Below are 12511 nucleotides of genomic sequence, written 5' to 3'. Positions count from 1 at the left end.
ATTTTTAAAATTCAAAAAGAAGTTTTTGGCGCCGTTGCCGGGGAGGTATTAATCCATTTTTTTTTTTTTTTTTTTCATTCTTAGGTAAATCGAAGTGTTCAAAAAAAAAATCAAAGATATTACTCTTAACTTGAGTAGAAACAAAAACGTATAGTAGTCCCCACTCTACTGCAGAATCCCTAGGATTCGATTGTAGGTGGCTCCGAAAACTATACGGATTTCCTTGCTGTCAAACCTATACAGCGCTCAGCAATACGGCAACCTTACAGCTTTGGAATCATTGTTTCAATCTTTGTGGTGGGAAATTCACTAGTTTCCTTTTGTTTTTGTTATTTTCTTTTCTTTTATTCTTTAGTTAACTTATTTTTATTTAAAGAAAAAAATCTCATTCTTTCATAAGAGCCATTAATTGCATTAGGGAGTTAGTGCATGTGTGTCTGGACTCATGATTCTACAAATAGAATTGTCCGAGTGTCTAACTTGACCATGGAAGGTCTACCTCCACCACCTCCACCTAAGAGTCTTAGGGATAGATTTTATCCAACCCGATTTGCACAACCTTCCTGTATACGTTTACCTGAAGTGAGGGGTAATAATTTTGAGCTCAAATATGATTATCTATCTATATATGTTACCCCAATTTCATAGGTTACCTGATCAAGATGCATATTTATTTCTTAGGGAGTTTGAAGAAGTTTGTGTCCTTATGAAGGTACAACAACTCACTGATGATGCCGTAAGACTACGGTTCATTACATTTGCATTAAAGGATCAAGCCAAAAAGTGGCTTTATAGCTTACCTAGGGATAGCATTATCACATGGGAACAATTCACTATCCTATTCTTGAAGAAATTCTTTTCTTTCTCTAAGACGAATAAAATAAGAAATGATATTCTTCAATTTCGTCAGAAACCCAATGAGTCATTTGCTAAGGTAATGGAAAGGTTCCAAAGCCTTCTCCAAGAATGCCCTCACCATGGTATAGAATTATGGCATTTATGCCAAATAATTTATGAGGGTATCGATTACCAAACAAAGCAACTTTTGGAATCAATGTGCCCCACAGGATTTACATCATTCACTGATGATTCCAAAGCTTGGGAATTTCTTTTAGATGTAGCAGATAGAACTAGAGAATGGGAGTCAACCCAAGAGTCTGAAAGGACTAGTAGGGGATATTTTGTTGATAACCAAGTTCATAAGGAAGCACAAATAGATAATCTTTTGAAAAAGTTAGAGACTTTGGTAGTTAAAGTTGCACCACCACCACCAAGTCAAGCACATTTATTTGACAAATCTATTGCTATGTGTGCATGGTGTCAGTCTCCTACACATGTAATTGAGGAATGTCCTAGCTATTCTGGAGGCAAACATGAGAATGTCAGTGCGATGTTTCCAAACCCGTACAGTAACACGTACAATCCTGGGTGGAAGAATCATCCTAACTTTTCATGGTCTCAAGGGCAAAACCAAAATGGATTAAGCAATTATTCCACACAAAATCACTTTGGTGCCCCTCAAAAGCAAAGTGCCAAATTTTCTCATAATCCAAATGTTCAGTTCCCTCAAGCCCCAAATTTCCAGAACGCCAATTTAGCTAGGCCTGTCAATCCATCTATTGTGCCTCATATGCCTCACATTGCACAAAATCAATCATCACTTGGTTTCAACAAAGGTAACAATCCAGAGTTTTCTCGTCTCTCTTCCTTAGAGAGGAATATGGAAGTACTTTCCAGCACCTTCATTACTTCTATGCATAATATGGAAAAACAAATTTCCACTCTTGCAAGTGCTTTGTCTGAGCAAGAAAAAGGTAAAATGCCTAGCCAACCTGAGTTAAATCCTAGGATTCAGATTCAACAAAGACCACCAAATCAAGTCAACCAAGTTGAATCCTCCCATTCTTCTTTAGCTTCAATTAATTCTGTGTCTGCATTGAGAAGTGGGAAAGGGTATTTAACAGGTGAGTCACATATTAATGAAAAGAGCGAGATTAGTGACCACTATGATGAGGAGAATGTTCAAGTATCTCCTAATAAAAGTTTGTCTGAGGAACCCATAGAAGTTGAGGATGAGCCAATTGCTTTAGTAGTACCTAAGTTTGGTGAACCACTATCAGAAACTATGAGAAAAGAGCAAATTTCAAATGAGAGTCCTTATGTTCTTAAGGCTCCTTATCCTACTCATCTAGTTAATAAGAAGAAGACTGCAACTATGGAGAAAATTTTTTATGTCTTCAAAAAGATAAAAGTGAATATCCCTCTTTTAGATGCCATATCCCAAATCCCCGCCTATGCGAAAGTGTTGAAAGATTTATGCACTCATAAAAGAATCACTAGCATTCCCAAAAAGGCATTCTTAGCAGGTAACATCAATTCTATTATTACTCAACCAGCAGCAGCCAAGTATAAGGATCTAGGGAGCCCCACAATAGCTTGTGTCATAGGCAATACACACATTGAACATGCTTTACTTGATCTTGGTGCAAGTGTGAATCTTTTGCCTTACCATGTTTATAAGCAATTAGGATTGGGAGAATTGAAAGCAACTAGAACTACTCTTTGGTTGGCAGATAGGTCAATTAAGATTCCTAAAGGGATGGTTGAAGATGTTTTACTAAAAGTGGGAGAATTTATTTTTCCAGTTGATTTCATTGTGCTAGATACTAAACCTTTTTCAATCAAGGATGAAATCCCAATAATTTTAGGAAGACCATTTTTGGCTACTAGTAATGCATTAATCAATTGTCAAAATGGCCTCTTACGATTATCTTTTGGAAATCAAACTGTAGAGTTTAATATGTTCAGGATAGGGAAACAACCACAAATAAAAGAAGAGATCAATATGCTTGAGGAATCTTTTGATTTTCCTAATGATGTGATTACCAACTTTGAGATTGATTTTGATTCTGAATTTCAAGAATGTATGGATATGTTGGATGATGATAGTGAAACTTTCTTTTCTGAAGTCTTAAATTTTCACACACCTTTGGAGCCTATTAAACCTCTATCCATCTCCATCTCCATTCCCAAGCCCTCAATAATTGAACCCCCCCCCCCCCCCCAAGCTAGAATTGAAAGAGTTGCCTTCTAATTTGAAGTATGCTTTCCTGGGACAAGATAATCATCTTCCTATCATTGTTATCTCTGATTTAACTTCTGACAAAGCAGAAGAGTTGATCACACTGTTGAATGATAATAGAGAAGCATTGGGTTGGTTTGTCACTCATATCAAAGGTCTAAGCTCTTCCATTGAACAACATCATATTCATCTTATGAAGGATACTAAACCTTCTAGAGAACCTCAATGTATGATGAGAATTTTTTTTAACATTGTGAATGTTTTTCTTGAGATCTTTAGAGATGATTTTTCGATTCACGGTTTTTCTTATTTGGAGTGTCTTTCCCATTATACATTGATATTGAAGATAAGACTAAAGCTTCCCATGATAAGCACATCTTGACTGAAAGGTATACCCCTCATTTGTCTTCCTTGTTTAGCATGCATGCATTGAGGACATTGCATTACTTAAGTGTGGGGGACATTGCATTACTTAAGTGTGGGGGGGGGGGGTATAGCTTCGTTGTAGATTTTAACTTTGACTTTTGGTTATTATACATATTCTTTCAATTGCTATGACGTGTGAAATGAGAGTGATTTTGGTACCCATTGTGAACACATAAAAACCCTGTTGAGAGGAAGGTAACTTGTATATATATGTTGAGATATGACTTTCCTTAGAAAAATAAAAGGCCCTTAACTTAAGGCGTTGGACCATCTATGAGTTTTGTGGGTCCTTGTTTCTTTGACTAGAAGCTGAGATCAATTTTGTGTATAGCATATGACAGGAAAAAAAAAAAAAAAAAGGAAGAAGAAGAAGAAGAAGAGTAGAAAGTAAAAGTTGAATTCCCTGGAACTAGACAGGGCACTCCGATTCAGGAATCGAGGTGACTTGATCGAAACTCTTAGGAAGGAGATTATTGAAAAGAACTCTCGCATCATTGTCTATGTGGGCATATGCAAAGCAAAGCTACAAAGTAACTTGGGTTTCTGGTGTTTGCTCCACCATGTCATTCAAGCCAACCGTAGTGGAGTAATGTAGAGTTCACTACTCAAAAGAAAAGAGAGAGATAAATACAAGTGTCATCAATGCCTTGGTAAAATTGTTTGGTCAAAAATACTTTAAAACCTTAGTCCTTGGTCCCCTTACTTTATGGGCGGTTTCGCTTAAAGGAGAGGTGTACTTGAAAGATATAAGGTGAGTCTTTGATTAAGATATATGCTAAGTCTCAAGAATCAATGTGGGGTAATAAAGTTCAAGTGTGGGGGATCTTAAATCAATGGTGAGAAAAATTGTCATAGCTATTGATCCTGTATGAGTACTTACCAATTGTTAGAGTTGGAATTTGCAATGTTTTATTTTGAGCTAAAATTGGAATTTTGGATGTCATTCACTGCAAACATCCACGAGACAAAACTCGTCCTCTAGGGGTAACCTAGTGGTTTAAAGGCCTGTTGCACATGCTAAGTGTAACCGTGATTCCTACGAAAGTGAGTTAGGATTTATTTTGTTGCACTAGTTTCTTACCTGCATTTGTATTTTTCTTTAATTTTTGCTTGAGGACAAGCTTAATCTAAGTGTGGGGGAATCTGATGAGCACATTTATGTGTGAAATCTTAGGGCATAAAACATGCATTTTATACACTTAGAGTGGAGTTACCTTGGGTTTTATGTTGTTTTTACAGATTTTAGGACTTTTCAAGATTTAAGCAAATATTTGGAGTTTTGGGCTTGAATCATGCTATTTTACACGTCAAGAAGTCCATTCAAATTCTCAAATGCGAAAATGGGCCTGATCTGGAGCATGATGGGCTAGAGATGTGTGATTATGGGCCAACTCCGAAATATTGAAAAGATAAAGAAGACAAATTTGATCTACGGCTGCGATTTTAAATCAAATCTACAGAGATATTATTGAGAGAGTCCAAATGGAAAAGAGTCCTTGCATACCTCAATATCTTATCTTGGATTTAATTAAAGAAAGAAAAAGAGGAAAAAGAATTATATTCAGAAAGAAAAAGAGGAAAAATCCCATTTTTGAATGCCTCTGTCCAGTTTCGATCAAACCCTTCATCGAACGGTCATCCGATGTTCGATCGTGCTGATTTTTTGAGGAGAGCTTCACGACTACTTAAACCTCAAATCCAACGGTGGAATTATGCATCTGATCTCTCTAAGTTGGTGCGATTACTACGTCAAAACCCTAATTGGCTGAGTCAGATAGAAACCCTGAGTTTTATTCAAATTCAGCCATGCTTCATATCTCATGTAAACTATATAAAAGGAGAGCATACTCCATCAAAGGAGAAATGTTCCAGAGCTTAGTAGAAGCATTCTTTCTTCTCTCTTCAGTTTATTTAGGTTTTCTCTAGTTTTCTTTGCTTGCATTAGTGAGATTTAAATTTCTAGATTCAATGTTTAGGTTTAATCTTTTTATGTAATGCAATTCAAGTTCAAGCTTCAAGTTCAAGTTTCAATTTTTTTAGATTCGTTTTTCTCTGGGTCTAGCAATTGCAGATTTAGATCATTCTAGATCTAGATTTGGTTGTTAGGGTTGGTTGAGATTCAAATCGTTTGTTCAATTCGCAAGTAAGTAACCTTCTTTATTAATCTTCTCTCCTCCCTCCATTCCCGCTTCTATCTACCCCTCCATATTCTTAATTTAGGATTTACTTTCAGTATTATTTATTGTTCTCCCTTCCCCTGGATCCTTGATTAGAGATGCCTACAGTCGTGTCTCTCTTTGGTTAAGGCTTCCTTTTCCTTTTATTGTTTTGTTTATTGCTCTGTTATTTACTTTCTGTTATTTACTTTCTGCCTATTCATTCATCATCTCGAACCACATAACCGGAGCAAGCCTACAGTCGTGCCTCTGTTTCTGGTGACGGGTGGTGTTGCATTTGCATTTTAACTATTAACTAAATTTTACTGACTGCTTTAACACACTAACTGGTTTTACTTTTTTTTCCTTTTTATTTTTATTGTTCGCATTTTTTTTCCTGTCTTTTATTTATGCATTGATTGTGTTTAATTTATTTTTCGTTTCAATTCGATTGCATTAGACGGATAGATTAGGATCGTTTAGTTTAGTTAATTAGTTAAAACAAATTGAATCATTCCACTCTCGCATTACTATTAAGAAGTTGAATTATAAGTGGCATATCTCCTTGAGATCGACCCGTTAGCTACATGATACCGTGGGCTTGCGGTTACTTTTAAAATTCAAAAACAGCTGCCTTTGTTTGCTGGAATAAAGGTGGGGTGGAAAATTTATCTAAAAAAACAATTTTTTCCTACTTTTCCATTAATCCTAAAAGTGTATATTGTTTGGTTGCTTGGGGTGGGAAAGTGAGAGACAAATCAAGAAATTTGTCTAGTGAGGTGGCAACCCAACTTTCCCACTCCAAACCTTTTCAAAACCCCACAAAAAGTGTGGAATTTTGTGAAAAAATGTGGAAAAGTAAAATGTGGGATCCACAGTTAATATTTTTCCACACTTTCCTTTCCTTTCCTTCTCTTCTTCTTCTACCCACTACACATGGGGCCCACATGTTTTTTTTCCCACCCTTTGTCTCCCACCCTACCTTTACAAACAAATGCAGCCTTAGGGTTCTTTTGTTGTTCCATGATCTATCTTGCCCTGGTGAATATAATTAGGGGCGGACCTACTAAAGGGCTAGGGGGGCCATGCCCCCCAGCGGATTTTTCAAAATTTTAATTAATTCCCTTAAATTTTGGATTTTTTATATTAGTTTTCTTCATTTTTTCACCTTTTTCTCTTGTCACATGTGAAATGTCATTGTTCCCCCCCCCCCCCCCCAAATATTGAGAACAACTTTTAAATGTAAAATAATGGGTATAAAAGTCATCTCTAGTTAAAAACTAATTCCTCAATTCCTATTTATTCTCCCCATTTCTCTCTCACATCTTTTCTTCCTATTTATTCTCTCTCTTTCTATAAACGTGGATTAAAGGAAATTTTTGAAAAAAAAATCTTATTAGATATTCAAAGTGTCATTTATAATTAGAAATTAACTCCTCAATTCCTATATTCTCTCATATCTCCTCTCTCCTCTTTTTTTCCTATTTATTTTCTTATGTTTCTTCCTTCCTATTTATTTTTCCCTTTTTATAAGCGTGGGTTAAAGAAAATTTGGGGAAAAAATCTTCCCCACAATTAGGTACTCTTTCTATTTCTCAACTTATTTATTGTTTCTCTTTTTTTTTTCTTCATTTTTTTATATTGTTTTATTTGATTTTATATTCTTTGTTTCTTTATTTTGTTTACAATTTTTGCTATTTGATTTTATATTATAAATAAAATGTCTATAGTTAGTAAGGTAAATAAATACCATTGGTTGCATTTCTTACCTTAAAAAATTTTTTGGTTTGCATCTGACATTTTAGGGTTGAAGCCATGTGTTTTTTTTTTTTTTTTTGGGGGTGCTGATGCTTTAATTTATCTATATCTGGTTGAAAAAAACTATCATTATCAATAGTTTACCTATTTTTATCAAATACATGTGGGCCCCACAAAATATATGTGAGTTTATTCCTTAATATAATAAAATAATTCATACGTGGGACCCTCAATGGGTCTTAAGGACCCATACAATGTGTAGCAAAAAACCATTGGTGCTTTCCCAATCTGGACTTCCATTTTCGCCCCCCCCCCCAATATTGAATCCTGGTTCTGCCCCTGAATATAATTGGAATGAAAATGCATAAATAAACAATTTTTTTTCTTATATTAATAGTTTTTATTTAATTTAAATTTAAATTTAAGTAACACTTCAATGTAGAAAAAGATACTATAATTGCAATGCTAAGAAAGAAGGGGAAAATTAAATTTTTTATCCCCTAAACCCATAAGACATTTAAGTCATTAATGACTGATGTCCAAAACTTAAATTTCCATTCTTAAGTATAATATTTAGGCTAAAGTGTTGCTGAATGGACGTGTGAATAGGTTAGCTGAACAATTTTAAATATTCATCGTCAAATTTGTTAAACTACATCTAAATCGTCCAATAAAATTTCTCTTGTTTCTCCCATTATTTATAAGGGCAAGTTAAGTTTAACTTAATATCACCAATTGTCGATTCTTATTGGCGGTAACGTCTCTTTCTTCTTCCTCTGTTCATTCTTTATCGACTTTACTCTTGAAGTTAGAACAACATCATCAGTTAGGATAGTGGGAGACGGGATAGGTTTCTAGAAATTGGACGAAACAAAATTTGTTTATAATTCTGATGGACAGAAATTCGCTTCCAAGATCGAATTAGCTTACCACATTAGATTACCTGAGAGAGAAAAAAGAACAAAGTAGGCTCTATTTGAGTATAGATTAAAAATGAAAGATGTAGAAACCCTTTATAATAAGGCAACGGAAGAGAACGAATGGATACTTGAAAAGATTGAATATGCAACTGGTTACAAGAACTTGGATGGATAGGATTTTGAGTTGTTGGTGTTTCTCTTCACCAAAATCTCTCGACCGTGATGTTTTGATAAAGGGATCAATTGGGTAAAGCCCTTGGCAACTACAACTGTAATATTATTCTTTTGATTATTCGAGTTTGGGCATCAATTTGCGTCATCATGTCATGATATTTTGAGAAAACTTCTTTTCTTGTTGAGAGTTAAACACCAAGGTTTTGAGAGAATTTCTTCTTCATTTTGTTGAGGGTTAAACAGTGGAGTTTTGAGAAACCTTCTGCTTCACTTGTTAAGAATTCAACAGTGAAGGTTTTAAGAGAATTTCTTCGTTACTTGTCAAGAGTTAAACCGTGGAAATTTTGAGATAATTGTTTCTTCCCTTCAGAGTTAAACAATGGAGATTATGTTAATTTCTTGAAGAAGAAAAAAAACATTCTGGGATTCTCAACTATCTGTGTTAAATTATCTCTTCACTGTTGCATATCCTATTCTTTTCAAGTGGGTTTCCAAGGCTTTGCCCTGACTAATCTGGTGTTCGACTCGGGTCACACACCTGACTGTGGTGGGTGAGTCTCCCAGCAGGAATTTTTTGTATCCACAAGGTTTCGATACCGGAACCTTGCTTAAGCAGACCAAGCTGCTTACCACTTGGAACAAAGAAGCCTCGTGGGAGAAAGAGGATGAAAGGCAAGTGAAGTATCCTATCCCCTTTGGCACCTCGTCAATTTCGAGGATGAAATTTCTTTTAAGGGGGGGAGGAATGTAAAATCCCCCGGATTTCTACCCCTTTAACCCGTGGCTTTGAGACCGAGAAAATCAGGCCTCGAGTTGACGACAAATGTGGGCCATTCAAGTGGAGCCCAAAGGGTTGGAAATGGAACCAATGTTGGTGCATGACCCTTGTGATGACTCATCAACTCTCCTAAAATTTAATTGAAGAGAGAAGATTAATCATGATGGTGTAAAAAGGGTGATCTTGGAATGGCCGTAGATCGATGATGGAGAATCCGATTGACGCGAATAAGGTATCAAAATGAAGAGCGTCGAAAGACCTTTCCAACAAGCCAAAAATCACCGGAATCGGACTTGTTTGGCCCCTCGACCAGGGCCGGTCGGATGGGGCCAGTTCAACGGCCGGTCAACCGCCCCCTGCCCAGTTCAGGGTAGAATCGGGTTTTCCATGTTTAAAACCCTATTTTGAGTTCTTGTTCTCTCATACTTGCATTTTAGGAGGCTTGTACGAGGCTGAGGCTAAAGGAGAGGAGAAACCAAGGGAGAGGAAGGTTTCTAACCATTTGGAGGTGTGCCGACACCCAAATCATTGTGGAATCGTTAGAAAATGTGAGAATCCTCAAACCCTCTTCTCTAAGCTTGGTTTTATGAGGTGTTATTCACAATAAATGATAGATTTGAGTAGTTGTTGCATGTTAGGTCTAATGAATGCTTGTATTTAGTTATATTTATACTTCCTTATAGTTTAGAAGTGGTTTGTGCGAATCGTTGTGAAAGATTTCGCGTTTTGACTCTCAGAGACGGGCGATTCGCGAGAGCCAAATTTGAGGCTTTTTGATTCAGAACGAATTGGATCAAATTGAAGGTACCCTTAGGAAGAAGAAAGGAACAAGGAGGCCTGGTTCTCTAGTTATCTCTACTGGAGGAGATGACAGTTCAATGTTGTACATGGTAGTAAGAGAAGACCATAAATCGCGTTTTAAATTCTTCGATTCCAAAAGTTTCTTACTTTGTCCTCAGTTGGATAATGACCATTCTTATTGCTTTGTCTATTTGGTTTCATGCGATGGAATATTATGTTTCTCTTCATTAGTTCCTAACCCTAGGGATATTGGTTTCAAACATATCATGTACCTCATGAATCCGGTCAATGGAGAACTAAAGAAGCTTCTACCTTTCCCAGTGGAATTTTGTTATGATCCAGGCTGGGGAACGCGTAGCCATGGGGGATACTAGGTGGAATCCCACACCTAGCACTGAAGAAGCTCCTAGAAGATTGTCAAAAAGGGTAAGGAGAACTCCAGCGTATCTCAAGGAATATACCTAGTAGCTTAAGAGTATGTTTGGTGACTATTATCTCTGTTTGTTTCTATTATCCTGTGTTTGGGCACTCAATTGATGCTCCTTGTAACCGTCTTGGTACGGTATAAGATACCCTATAGCAATGAGTAACACAACAAGATAGTTTCCTTCAATCCTCTCTAAAAGACTCCTCTGGGCTCTGTTCTTATTTCCCTGGCTTCTTCTTCTCGATTCAAAGCTGAAACTCTATTCTACAGGAAGGATCACAATAATTTGGTCTGACCTGCTGGATCTCGACCATGGCGGAGAACACTCGACTACGACAACTGGATGAAGCGGTGAAGGGTTTGAGTAATGCATCTAACATTCAAGGGCAACAATTAACCGAACTCCAACAAGGAATGGAAGATCAGAAATCTGCTTTCACTTCCTTGGCTGTGGAAATCATCGCCCTCTCAAGCAGAGTGGAGAAATTTATGAGATCTCCATCTTCATCACAGCCAATCGATCTCAATACACCATTGAATAGTCATATTTTCCCTGCTCACCCTGACCTTGGAACAATCCAAACAAGGGCCACCCGATTGGACTTCCCTCGATTTAACAGAGCCGAACCAGATGACTGGATATTCAAGGCTGAGGGATTTTTTCAATATCACTCCACCAGAGAGAAGAACAAGTTGTTACTTTCTCAATTCCACATGGATGAAGTGGCTTCTCGATAGTTTTGATGGATGCAAAACGCCGGACAACTCACGACTTGGGCAGGTTTCACTCGAGCTTTGATGACTCGATTCGGCCCCTCCCCCTTTGATGAACCTCATGGAGCCCTTGCGAAGTTAGCACAAATTACTACTGTCAGTGAATATCAGGCGAGATTTGAGGAACTGGCTAATCGAATCACATGCTTACCTTCCATATTCCTCATCAATCGTTTTATTTCGGGTCTCAAAATAGATATTCGTCATGAGGTAGTAGCATCTCGACCAGCAGATATGGCAGACGCCGTCGGCATGGCCAGATTAATTGAAAGCAAACTACAGGAGACGAGACGAGGACCCATACGAGCCATTCCTATTTCCAGTCGTCCTCCTCTGCTGCCAAATCCACCGGCCAAACCATTTGCAACATCAGCGACTACATCCTTGGCGTTACCCATCAAGCGATTAACGCTAGTTGAGATGCAATCCCGACGTGAAAGAGGATCATGCTTTAACTATGAGGAGAAATTTGCTCCAGGTCATCGCTGCAAGGCCCAACGGCTACTCTTATTGGAACATGATGAAGTGGGAGAGCCACCAGGAGGGGTAGAATTTCCAATTGAGGAAGTCGTGGAAAATAACATAACCGAAGAACCACCAGTCACCACTGAGTTATCTTACCACTCACTCACCGGCGCAAATTCAACCACCACCTTGCGATTCACCAGCAGCAGTAATGGAGCCCTAGTGCAAGTATTGGTCGACGGCGGTAGCACGCACAACTTAGTGCAAGGCCGAATCGCACGACGATTAGGGTTACCAGTGGTACCATCCTCAGCGGTAAATGTCTTGGTAAGAGATGGCAGCAAGCTCACTTGTGAAGGCTTGATTAGGAATCTCCATCTTAAGGTACAAGATCATTTAATTATTATTGATGCCTACGTTTTACCTGTGTTTGGAGCGGATATAGTGCTAGGGGTGCAATGGATGGCTAAGTTGGGCCCAATAGTGTTTGACTATGGCCAACTTACGTTACAGTTCTTGGATATGGGCCGTGAAATTATCCTTAAGGGAGAGTCCAATGAAGGTCCAGCCCAACTAAATGCTCGATCCTTGAGACATTTGACTAAGGACCAAAACTATATTACTTTCTTCAAATTAGAATTGCAAAGTGAGAAGGCCTTGCCCATTGTGCCAATGGAATCTACACTTCAAATCATATTGTATCAATTTCAAGAGGTGTTTAAGGAACCCGATGGGCTTCCTCCACCTAGG

At 37.7% G+C, this 12511-nt stretch overlaps 1 non-coding gene across 1 annotated transcript; it reads right to left on the bottom strand.

Annotated features, from left to right (window-relative positions):
• Nucleotides 1-877: 877 nt before the first annotated feature.
• Nucleotides 878-984, bottom strand: LOC149015935 (small nucleolar RNA R71). The gene has a single exon (XR_016173799.1). It is a non-coding gene; the product is annotated as a small nucleolar RNA R71 (small nucleolar RNA).
• Between the last annotated feature and the right edge of the window lie 11527 nt (nt 985-12511).

This window comes from Hakea prostrata, chromosome 5 (genome assembly GCF_041222555.1).
Source record: "Hakea prostrata isolate BN-2017 chromosome 5, UWA_Hpros_2, whole genome shotgun sequence".
Lineage (NCBI taxonomy): Eukaryota > Viridiplantae > Streptophyta > Magnoliopsida > Proteales > Proteaceae > Hakea > Hakea prostrata.
Note: the sequence above shows the minus strand (reverse complement) of the source record. Positions and strands in the feature narration are given on the sequence as shown.